Source organism: Aegilops tauschii, chromosome 5, assembly GCF_002575655.3.
Source record: "Aegilops tauschii subsp. strangulata cultivar AL8/78 chromosome 5, Aet v6.0, whole genome shotgun sequence".
Classification (NCBI taxonomy): Eukaryota; Viridiplantae; Streptophyta; class Magnoliopsida; order Poales; family Poaceae; genus Aegilops; species Aegilops tauschii.
This window is the reverse complement of record NC_053039.3, coordinates 516,948,084-516,961,136: the sequence shown is the minus strand read 5'-3', so window position 1 is coordinate 516,961,136 and position 13,053 is coordinate 516,948,084. Positions and strand designations below refer to the sequence as shown.

General features: G+C 45.4%; 1 pseudogene; it reads right to left on the bottom strand.

Moving 5' to 3' along the window:
- Positions 1-10,406: 10,406 nt before the first annotated feature.
- LOC109762421 (uncharacterized) lies at positions 10,407-12,225 on the bottom strand (annotated as a pseudogene).
- Between the last annotated feature and the right edge of the window lie 828 nt (positions 12,226-13,053).

Below are 13,053 nucleotides of genomic sequence, written 5' to 3'. Positions count from 1 at the left end.
AGAATTATGCTACGCACGATTTGGAATTAGCAGCCGTGGTGCATGCATTGAAGACATGGAGACATTTTCTCATCGGAAACCATTGTGAGGTGTACACGGATCACAAGAGTTTGAAGTACATTTTCACACAGAAGGAGTTAAACCTCAGACAGAGGAGATGGTTGGAGCTCATCAAAGACTATGATATGAGATTGCATTATCACCCTGGAAAGGCTAACGTAGTAGCAGACGCGTTGAGCCACAAGAGTCATGTCAACACCCTCATGACAGGAGAGTTACCTCAGGAGTTAGCCGAGGACCTACATGAGCTATGTTTGGAGATAGTCCCTAGAGGCTATTTAGCGACATTGGAGATTCAGTGTACCTTGATGGAAAGGATCAGAGAAGCTCAGAAGACAGACAAGGAGATTGAAGAGATAAAGGAGAAGATGAGCAAAGGAAAAGCCAAGGGATTTCGTGAGGATGAACACGATACCTTATGGTTCGAGGACCGCGTATATGTACCAAATGATCCGGAGATCAGGAAGTTGATTTTGCAAGAAGCCCATGATTCACCGTACTCGATTCACCCAGGGAATACCAAGATGTATTTGGATTTGAAGAATATTTTCTGGTGGACCGGAATGAAGAAGGATATTGCGGAGTATGTAGCAGTTTGTGATCTATGTCAGAGAGTGAAGGCAGAGCATCAGAAGCCAGCAGGATTGCTACAGCCATTGCCGATACCCGAATGGAAGTGGGATAAAATAGGCATGGATTTTATCACAGGATTACCCAGGACTCGTTCAGGCTATGACTCAATATGGGTTGTAGTCGACCGTTTGACGAAAGTGGCTCATTTCATTCCAGTGAAGACCACTTACACCAGTGCTAAGTTGGCAAAGATATACATGACCAGGATCATATGTTTGCATGGAGTTCCGAGGACCGTTGTATCAGACAGAGGAACCCAATTTACCTCGAAGTTTTGGAAGCAGTTACATGAAACGTTGGGAACCAGGCTGGAATTTAGTACAACATTTCACCCACAGACAGATGGACAGACCGAGAGAGTCAACCAGATTTTGGAGGACATGTTGAGAGCATGTGCGCTAGATTATGGATCTAGTTGGGACGACAATTTGCCATATGCGGAGTTTTCGTATAACAACAGTTATCAGACCAGTTTGAAGATGGCCCCTTTCGAAGCTTTGTACGGAAGGAGGTGTAGAACACCGTTGTTATGGGACGAAGTTGGAGACCGTCAGTTGTTTGGACCAGATTTGATTAAGGAGTCTGAACAGAAAGTAAGGTTGATTCGCGATAGGCTCAAGGTAGCCCAGTCCAGGCAGAAGAGTTATGCTGATTCTAAACGAAAGGAGACAGTTCACGAAATCGGAGACAGAGTGTATCTTCGAGTATCACCCCTTCGAGGAGTGAAGCGCTTTGGAGTTAAGGGAAAGTTAGCGCCCCGTTTTATCGGACCATACAGAGTGTTGGAACGTATGGGAGAAGTTGCCTATAAGCTGGAATTGCCCGAAGGATTGTCTGGAGTACATGATGTATTTCATGTTTCGCAGTTGAAGAAGTGCCAGGCAGAGATGGCTGAGATACCGCTGAGAGATACTGTGCCACTGGAAGCGATTCAGTTGGAAAGTGATTTGACCTATGAGGAGAAGCCAGTTAAGATTCTCGAGTATGCCAGCCGAGTTACCAGCAGCAAGGTTATCAAGTTTTGCAAAGTCCAGTGGAGTCACCACACAGAAGATGAGGCCACCTGGGAGCGAGAGGAAGATCTACGGAAAAACCACTCCCACCTGTTTTCTAGCCCACCCGAATCTCGAGGGCGAGATTCATCTTAAGGGGGGTAGGTTTGTAACATCCCAAATTTTCAATTTGGAATGTTATACATAGATCATCATTGCATATCATGTTTTATTGCATTTTGACAAATCCTCGATAAATCCTAAGCAACTCAAGGACCCTCGGAGAGAGTTGGGGATTTTCTCGTATTTTCTAATTTGATTTTTCAAACGAGGATTTTTGGTTTTAATTATTTTTCTCTCCGGAAAAATATTTCATTTTAAATAAACGAGAGGAGAAAATATGACTTCTCCAAAACCATTGAAATACTGGAGGAAAAATGTTAAAATCATTATTTGGAATTTATTTGGAATTTATTTGCAATTTTATTGCATTTAAAAATATACATGTTTTCAAAATATTTATTTTTGATTTTAAAAATGTTCACCCTATTCTAGATTTTCTAACTAGACGGGGAAAAATTTATTTCATATTTTTCTGATTTTTATTTATTTTTCTACACAATATTTTCCGCGGAACTTTAAAAAAAAACACGCGCCCGCGCCGACTGGGCCAAAGGCCCAGCCGACGGCCCGCCCGCAGCCTCTCCTCCTCCCGCACGGGACCGCGCCGCCCGAGTCCGGCCGCCGCACGCCACCGCCGGCCGACCCCTTCCCCAAGTCGCCGCCGCCCCCCTCCTTATATACCCCCCCTCTTCTCTCCTCACCCGAGCCGCCGCCGCCCGCATCGCCGCCGCCGCCGCCGGTTGCCTCGACCGCCGCCGCCGCCGGGAGCCGGAGCCGCCGCCGCCGGGAGCCGGAGCCGCCGCCCCTCGAGCCCCCCCGAGCCCCGCCGCCCCTCGCGCCGAGCCCCGCCCGCCGGAGCCCCTCGCCGAGCCCGCCGTCGAGGTACTGCCGCCGGCCGTTTTGCTGTTGACCGGTTTTCTGTAAAAAAAACCTTTTGTTTTAGAAAAAACCCTAGATCGGTTTTTTTTCGGTTTTCTTATTTCGTGAGCGTTCACCGAACCATTCGTTTTAACGAACGCGTTCGTCGGTTTTTCTCTGTTAACGAACATCCGTTATTTAACCGTTCGTCCGTTATTTAACCGTTTTTTCTTTTCGTCGGATTTTCTCGTTATTTTCTCAGATTCGATTTCTGATCGAATTTTCGAATCTGTTTAACTTCTCGCTCGTTTATCGGAATCAGGCGATTCAAGCGCCTAGAGTTTCATCTCGAAATTTCTCTTTCCGTTTAACCTACTCAAACAAGTTTTTGCTACAGTAAAATTTGACCTAGATCCAGCAAACGAAGTTTCTTTCTTTCGCCGTTTGACTTTCGTTGCTTCTTTCGAGTTGATTCTTTTTGCAAACCGGAGTTCTTAAGTTGAACTTTCTGGTTGGATCTTTCATTCGAGTTTTACCTGTGCATTAGATGAGTACTGATTGTATGCTTGTTTGTTTGCCATAGAGTACCCGGAGTGTGCCGCTTGTTACTTCGACTCGCTAGGTTTTGCGGATCATCAGCAAGGCAAGTAACACTTTGATCATACCCCGTTCATACCCAGTTTTTATTGCATTAGATCTTTTTCCTCAAACACTTGCATGATTAGGATCTAATTAAACTGTGGGCATTGGGAAGTAGTTGAGGTAGTACCTATTACCTGTTTTTCATTATCAACCCTTGGGAGTTACTTCTACGTTCCTTTTATTATTGCCATGCTATGCTCGTAGACGTGGATTGGGTTTGAGTGATATCCATGACAGATGTGAGATGTTAATTAATGGTTCAACTTAAGGTGGCAACTAAAACTCACATCTGGGTGGATTGAGGCACCTGGAGAACCCAGTGTTGTCTGTATGTATAAGGTCCGCCATCCAGGCTCAAAGGGATCATAAGATTATTCATGCTAGAAACTTCCGTGTGTAGCCACAAGCTATTATGGGCTCTAGCATAGCTGAGTAGGTTACAGGATCTCTTGAAGAGGTGGACTAGCAGATGTAGGGGAAAGTAGGTGTACCGGTCCATCCAGAGTAGAGAGTGACTGTTTCTGAAAGACTGTGTCTCGGTCATCCGTTTCTCAAACATCATGCAGTGCGAGAATCAAGCGGAGGCGATCGGGTCTTGTGGGGAAAAGTGCACAAACCTCTGCAGAGTGTACAAACTGATCATGATTAGCCGTGTCCCCGGTTATGGACAACTTGAGTATCTAGTACCTGGATTATCATTTGAATCTCATCACCGTGATACTTATAATTAATTTTGTTGGGTTAATGATGTTGCTTAATTGGGATTGAGTTGGAGGTACCTTCTCAATGTTTCACCCACCATGATAGTTAAATAAAATTTATTCCTTTGCAGTAGGATAAAATTGGCTTTTCGCAAAAACTGTAACCATAGAGCCTTTCCACCAGCCATATATGCATATCTTTGTTCATTGCTCTTTATGTGTTACATTGCCAGCATATTCTATGTGCTGACCCGTTTTCGGGCTGCAACGTTTCATGTTGCAGACTTTTCAGACGACGAGTAAGGTGCCTTAGGTCGTGGTCTTATACTCAGTGATGCCGCTGGAGTTGATGGACTCATTTATCTTCCAAGTCTTCCGCTGTTATCGTTATTAGATGGCCTTAAGCCATGTTTATTATACTTAATCTCTTCGGAGATATTCGATGTAATAAGTGTGTGATTGCTACTCTGTTATAAATCCTCCATTTGTACTGTGCGTGTCAGCATTACTGATCCAGGGATGACACAGGTGCACAGCAGCACAGGCCATTTGATGTCTGGTCGCTACAGGGGCGGGGGGGGGGGGGGCTCACTTCGAGGGGGGCAGCGATGGCTGGAGTCCGGTGACGAGGACGGCGGGCTCGGGGCGACACGCGGTGACGGGGACGACGGGCTCGTGGCGGCGCGGGGAGGTGACGGTGACGACGCGGAGTGGCGGCGGCGACGGCCTAGGGACGGCGCGGGGCGCGGGCGGCGACGGGGGAGGCGACGACGGGCGCGGGCGACGACGACGAGGAGCAGGGCGCCGGGGCAGAGGGCGGCGTCGGCGGCGGGGAGAATGAGGAACTGAATGAAATTTTTGACAAGTGCTGTATATATAGCCAGAGCATTAGTCCCGGTTCTTGGCACTAACCGAGACCAATGCCCTCCTTTAGTCCCGGTTGGTGCCACCAACCGGGACCAAAGGTCAGTTTTCGGCAGCCCAAAGGGCGGGAAGCGGCGGCCTTTGGTCCCGGTTGGTGGCACCAACCGGGACTAAAGGAGGGCATTGGTACCGGTTGGTGCCACGAACCGGGACCAATGCCCACCTTTAGTCCCGGTTGGTGCCACCAACCGGGACCAAAGGCCTTGCGCTGCCCGCGGCCAAAAGTTTAGTCCCACCTCACTAGTTGAGAGGGGCTCGGAGTGGTTTATAAGCCCCACTACGGCTGCCCTCTCGAGCTCCTCTCAAATGTAGGCTTACGGGCCTAATGTCACACTATGCTATCTGTGGGCCTATTGGGCCTTCCGCGGGCCTGAATCCTGGCCCAGGTTGGGTTTCTAGTCGTATTCAGGCCGTGGTGGCCCAATAGGTTGCAGTTTTTTATTTTTTTTCCAGTTTTTTTGTTTTGTTTTTTGCATTGTTTATTTTCTTTTGTTTTTTCTTTATTTTTTTAATTCTTTTTGCTTTTAGGTCAGAAACATTATAAACTTTCTGTTAGTGCCATTAGTTTTCAAATTTGAATAGTTAAAATTTGAATTCTTTGAAATTTGTGTGAATCACAAGTTTGTGATTAACTTTACTCTAAAAATAGTTTTTTTTTCATTTTTTTGTTTTGTTTTTCGCATTATTTATTTTCTTTTGTTTTTTGCTTTATTTTTAAATTCTTTTTGCTTTTAGGTAAGAAATATTATAAATTTTCTGTTAGTGCCATTAGTTTTACAAAAATTATGAACTTTCTGTTATTGCCATTAGTTTTCAAATTTGAATTCTTTGAAATTTGTGTGAATCACAAGTTTGTGATTAACTTTACTATAAAAATATTTTTTTTCAGTTTTTTTGTTTTGTTTTTTGCTTTATTTTTTAATTCTTTTTGCTTTTAGGTCACCAAAATTATAAACTTTCTGTTAGTACCATTAGTTTTAGAAAAAAAATAAACTTTCTGTTAGTGCCATTAGTTTTCAAATTTGAATAGTTAAAATTTGAATTCTTTGAAATTTGTGTGAATCACAAGTTTGTGATTAACTTTACTAAAAAATGAGCATAGATGCGCCTATAGAGAGAATTCAACCTAAATTCATAATAAATTTCTATGAATTTCAGAGAAATTCAGTATGAATTTAGGTCAAATTCCCTGTATAAGGGCATCTATTTTCACTTTGAGAGGAGCTCAACAAGGCAGAGTGGGAGGGGCTTATAAACCGGTGTGAGCGCCCTTTGGTTGGCGAGGTGGGACTAAACTCTGATCGCCACGAGGACCAACCCTTTAGTCCCGGTTTGTGGCACAAACCAGGACTAATGATCATGGGCCAGGGGCGAGACGCATTGGTCCCGGTTCGTGCGTGGAACCGGGACCAAAAGGTCCAGACGAACCGGGACCAATGGCCCACGTGGCTGCCCTCTTGAGTGTTCTTGGTGAGAACATAGTTGACAAGGAGCGAACCGGGATTAATGGTATTACGAGGGCCGAACCATAAGACATTAAAGCATTTCAAATGAACTCTGAAAAAGTTGAAAGTTGGCATGGTATCATAATTTCACACACATAGCATGTGCATGTACAAAACGGACAATGGTATCATACTCGTCTGTTACAAAGTTGGCATGGTATCATCATAATAGTTGCGGGAGAAAGTCTTCACTTTTTCTTCGCTTGTGTCATTTGCTTATTGCGCCGTAACCATGGATAATCTTCATCGTTTATCAGGATGCTTGGGTCAGCCTTGACTTTGAAGGGAGGAATTTCATGAAACTTTTCATAATCTTCAGACATGTCTGTCTTGCCCTCCACTCCCACAATGTCCCTTTTTCCTGAAAGAACTATGTGCCGCTTTGGCTCATCGTATGATGTATTCGCTTTGGCTCATCGTATGATGTATTCGCTTCCTTATCTTATCTTTTCCTCGTCTGATCTTATACCGTAATGCACTGCATACCGGGCATGCGTTCAGATCCTTGCACGCACCACGGTAGAGGATGCAGTCATTAGGGCATGCATGTATCTTCTGCACTTCCAATCCTAGAGGGCATACGACCTTCTTTGCTGCGTATGTACTGTCGGGCAATTCGTTATCCTTTGGAAGCTTCTTCTTCAATATTTTCAGTAGCTTCTGAAATCCTTTGTCAAACACAGCATTCTCTGCCTTCCACTGCAGCAATTCCAGTACGGTACCGAGCTTTGTGTTGCCATCTTCGCAATTGGGGTACAACCCTTTTTTGTGATCCTCTAACATGCGATCGAACTTCAGCTTCTTCTTTTGACTTTCGCATTGCGTCCTTGCATCGACAATGACCCGGCGGAGATCATCATCATCGGGCACATCGTCTGGTTCCTCTTGATCTTCAGCAGCTTCGCCCGTTGCAGCATCATCGTGCACATCGTCTGGTTCCTCTTGATGTTCAGTAGCATCACCGTATTCAGGGGGCACATAGTTGTCATCGTACTCTTCTTCTTCGCCGTCTTCCATCATAACCCCCTATTTCTCCGTGCCTCGTCCAAACATTATAGTGTGGCATGAAACCCTTGTAAAGCAGATGGGTGTGAAGGATTTTCCGGTCAGAGTAAGACTTCGTATTCCCACATATAGTGCATGGACAACACATAAAACCATTCTGCTTGTTTGCCTCAGCCACTTCGAGAAAATCATGCACGCCCTTAATGTACTCGGAGGTGTGTCTGTCACCGTACATCCATTGCCGGTTTATCTGCGTGCATTATATATAATTATGTGTGTCAAAAACCATTACAGAACATCATGAATAGATAATTAAGTGACCAAATTAATAGAAGTTCATCATCACATTAAAACCGTACATACATAGTTCTCATCTAACAACATAAAGCTCTCCAGAGCATCTAAATTAATTAAACCATACATTGAAACTATGTAAAACATTTCAATGCGAAAACAAATGCGATCATAATCGCAACCAAGGTAACAATTGATCCAACGGCATAATGATACCAAGCCTCGGTATGAATGGCATATTTTCTAATCTTTCTAATCTTCAAGCGCATTGCATCCATCTTGATCTTGTGATCATCGACGACATCCGCAACATGCAACTCCAATATCATCTTCTCCTCCTCAATTTTTTTTCCTTTAAGAAATGGTTTTCTTCTTCAACTAAATTTAACCTCTCACTAGTAGAAAAGGGGGCTTTTGTCCCGGTTGGTAAGGGCCTTTAGTCCCGGTTTTTGAACCGGGACTAAAGGGTCGTTACTAATGCCTCCCCCCTTTAGTCCCGGTTCTTACACGAACCGGGAATAAAGGCCGTCCACATGGACGCAGCCTGGAGCTCCACCTTTAGTCTCCAATCACCACCCCTAATTTTATGATATTTTTTTTGAAAATTTTTTTTGCAAATTTTTTTATTTTTTTTTTGATTTTCAAATTTCTGAATTATTTTAACCTCTAATCTCCAATCACCACCCCTCATCACTGCTCAATTTATCCTCTAATCTCTAATCACCCCTCATCATTCCAAATCATCTAACTTCCCGGACGGTCACCCATCCTCTCACTACTCCAGCCTGAGCACGCTTAACTTCCGGGTTCTATTCTCCCTCGTTTCCAAGTCTGCACTTGTTGTTTTCCTGACAATAGTAAGATGTCAATTCTATTAACCCTCAGGAATTTAGCTTGAGCATGAAGTGACACATTTCACTGTTTGAGTTTGAAACTATTGTTTTAAAAAACAATAATTATTTAGTAACACTAATATTTCTGGAATAATTAGTTTGACCATTGTTTGACCACTGTTTGACCACAGTTTGACCAGATTTGACCAAAATTCAAAAAAACTGAAATAATTATTTAGTAACACTAATATTCTAGAGTAATTAGTTTGACCATTGTTTGACCACAGTTTGACCACAATTTGAAATTTTTTGAATTTTTTTGCCTCTCCAGATCTTAAAAGCCCCGTATCTTTTTTTTCTGTTAGGTTTTTGAGGATTTTGAGGTTTTTGATGATTTTGAAATTCGGATGCAACTTTTCAAGTAGATGATTTTTCATATAAAAAACTTGTTCATCCCAGTTCGTATGCAAAAGTTATGCCCATTTTAAGAAATTCCAGAGAGATTTGGCAAATAAAGTCAAAATTCATATTTGTTAATTTTCCCAACAACTAGACCACATATCACATGGGAAACTTATTTATTTTATTTTTTTGACATTTCCATCATTTTCTTTTGTTTTTTCTAAAACTGAAAAGGCGGTCCAGGAGGGGTAGAGTTTGAAAATGGGCCCTTTAGTACCGGTTCGTGCCATGAACCGGTACTAATGCCTCAAAGCCCATTAGTACCGGTTGGTGCCACCAACCGGTACTAATGGGCATCGCACCCTTTAGTCCCGGTTCGTGGCACCAACCGGGACTAAAGGGCCCAAGTGAACCGGAACTAATGCCTTAGCCGCACGAACCGGGACCAATGCTCACATTAGTCCCGGTTCGTGACTGAACCGGGACTAATGTGAATATTGCCCTGTGACGAAAGCCCTGTTTTGTACTAGTGTCTCGACAATAGGGTCGGTTGGAATTTCCGGTTCACATACCTCCTAGATAAATAAAATATATGTCACGTTGGTTGGCATAATTTTCATAAACAATAAATGAAACAATAGTTATAAAGATAATATATACCACATCCGAATCATAGACAGGACGAGGGCCAACGGGGGCGGATACCAAAACCATCGCACTATATAATAACAAGCAATAAAATAGTAAGAAAATTAGACAAGTATATATCTCTAAAGCAAGAATTTTTTTCTTTCAGAAAGAAGATAAGAACAAGAGGCTCACCACGGTGGTGCCGGCAACGAGATCGGCACGGGCGATTGATGACAGTGAAGACGGGGACGGGGCGTGACGGGCCGCTAATATAAACCTAGACAAACCTCGGGAAAAATAGAGTTCGGAGGTCGTGCTTCGAGGGGAGAAAGCTTAACTAGTGTGGCTCGGGCATTTCATCGAACACCTCATGTGCATAGGAGGTGAGCTAGAGCACCACAAAGCCCTCCCCTCCCCGGCCAGAGAAAAACAGAGCAGTGTAGTGCTCTGCTCGCGGGCGAGGGGTATATATAGGCACCTCAATGGTCCCGGTTCGTGGCACAAACCGGGACTAAAGGGCAGCCTGTTGTCCCGGTTCAAGCCACCAACCGGGACCAATGGTGGTGGACCAGGAGCCAGGCCCATTGGTCCCGGTTCGTCGCACCAACCGGGACCAAAAGTCCAGACGAACCGGGACCAATGGCCCACGTGGCCCGGCCGGCCTCCTGGGCTCACGAACCGGGACCAATGCCCCCACGGGTCCCGGTTCTGGACTGGGCTGACCCGGCCTAGACCAAAGCCCATTTTTCTACTAGTGCAAGCTTCGTCACTACCGGTTGTAGTGCTCAAGTTGGCTGTGATCTATCACTTGTTGAAAAATTCGTTGGTGATGGTACATCCTCTACCAAGATTGTAATCGGCAACTGTGCGCGAGTCTTTAAGATATCTGCTACCGTAGACCAATTCATGACGAAACCCCTCAGGAATAGATGCCTTATCCTTGATCCTGCCCTTGACAGTCGCAATGGTGTCGGATCTCGCAACCTCCACGGTTATGATCTGCCCCCCGGGGACCCTGGCAAAGATTTGCATATTCTGCATGGTGGACGACTGTGCCTCCAGCCTATCGATGAACACTTCGGTCAGTGCATTCTTCGAAGCTAGCACGGCTCGCAGCAGTGCAACAGCCTGCAAGAATAACGGAAATCATTGGCAAAACCCCCAAACAAACTTAATTTACCCATTATTAGTCACTCCCTCCGTTCCATTTCAGTGTTAGATACATCCGTTTGAGCGACAAATAATATGGAACTGAGGGAATATATGTGCTAATTTACAAGCTAGATTACCTCCTGCTTCCCTAGGGTAATGTCCGTCTCCACTCTCCAGTACCATAGCCTTGTTCCTCCCAGACCAATACTTCATCACAGACATGGCAGTTGCCTGATGTATAAGCAGATCATCACCTACGACGTACTTTCGGTCCTCGACAATCTCAGGGTGGAAGCAGTAGCGTGCTAGCTCTGGCATCGTGTCCTTTCGACACCGACAATCAAGCGGTCGGCACCGATCGGACAAGATGTTGCTCAAAATGTCAAACGGCATAATGCTTGGATCCAGTAACATCACACCAGGGAGGCCACCTGTGAAGCACCCAGCACTGTGCCAGCTCCTGTGTTCTTGATCACGCAGCTCACAGGGTAAGTCAAGAAACCCATGAGCAGGTCCACGAACTCACGGTTGCATTCAGCATACATGACCTTCTTTTTATAGGTGTCAAAATCTTGATCTTGCTTTCTGGGAAAGAACCTGCGGAATCTTGATCGGACGGTGGATTTTTCCGGTTGATGCTCGGTTTTGCAGTAGCATGAGAAGCCTTGCCATCAGGTTCATTTGTTAGGAATGCATCACCGAGCACAGTATCTGATGAAAGGCAGGCCTTCAGCATGGATGAAACCTAAATCGTAATTAAGCCCAGATATTAGAAAAAAAGAGAGGGGCTTCTACTCTGATTTGTATATACTAGTACTCTACTGATTAAATCAATCGTCTTACACTGTGCCAGCTGACGGTCACTTCGAGCTCCTCAAAGCCATGGGCGATTCCATTAGAACCGAACGCCTGAGGCAACGACTGTATGACTCCGGTAGATGCTGGCTTGACTGTCATGTCATCACTGATCACAAACCGTCCTGTGCCACGTACAAACGTCTCTTTTCTGACCACTTGCCCGTAGTCGTAGACATGCAACACTCTGGCCATAACTAGCCAACACTTGCAAGACCCGTTAGGAGCTTTGTCGCAGTACTTGCTAGCTGACTTACAGTCCCTGACAATGAGATTTAACTTAATTAGTCAAGCTAATCATGAAGAATAACTGAAATGACACGTAGATCATACTAGATATGTATGCATACTGGAACTCATCGTTGTGAGCAGGCGTGAGAAGCATGCCATGGCAGGCCTCGACCTTTAGCAGACCACTGTTCCTGAGGCGGTCCACGCTGTCGCAGAGGTTGGAGAGGCACCCCGGCGATGGCTCGCCTTGTGCGCGGGACTGGAGGGCGGACAGCGGCAGCGTGAGGAAGGAGAGGAGAACGTCGACAAAGTCGGAACCGGCGTCGGCGAACACCACGCGATTCCGCGACCTGTCCACGGCGAGCTTGATCTTGATGGCAGCCATAGCTCAGATGGACTCGAAGGGGCGAGGCGACGGGATGCTGGTGACCGCTTGCGGCGTGTTTAAGTACTGCCGGAGAGGAGGAGATCACGTTCCCACGCATGGGGAATCGAGCTAGTGATTATAGTGTGACGTCTTGGGAGCTTGGAGAGTCGCCATGGGTAATCAAGACTGGTCGCCGAATCCAATGAGGCCAAGCTCAAACAGCGGGCAAATTGACCGTTGTAAGAGCATCTCCAACGGCCGTGCTTCGCACCGCGCGCTAGAAACGAGTATGCCGCGCGCGCTTCGGCTGGTTTAGCGCGGCCGCCAGCGCTGGCTCCAACAGCCGCGCTATAATGCAGCGCGCGTGCGCCGCTCCAGCAGCGCGCAAAAATACAGCGCGCGCGGCACGCACAAACCACATATACATTTCAAATAGAAGCAAAAATGAAACAAATAAAATATATCAACAATAAATAGTTCAATATCGTTATCATTACAACCCAAACAAATAGTTTATCGTTCAGTACAACGAATATTGTAATAAATACAACAAATAGTTCATGAACAATACAATTTCGAATGCAGAAATCATGCTCTTTGTCGTCCATGCCATGCCCACCACTCTTCAATCAGATCCTTCTGAAGTTCATTGTGCGTTGCGGGACGCCGAATGGCATGATAGGAGGCAACAAAACGGGCTACCCTTTCAGCCCTCCGCCGCACTCGCACGGGATGTCCCAAGAGCTCATACTGTGAGTAGTCTAAATCTTGGCCACGTTCATTCTCGATGATCATGTTGTGCATGATCACACAATCGTGCATGATGTACCAAAGCATTTTTTGATC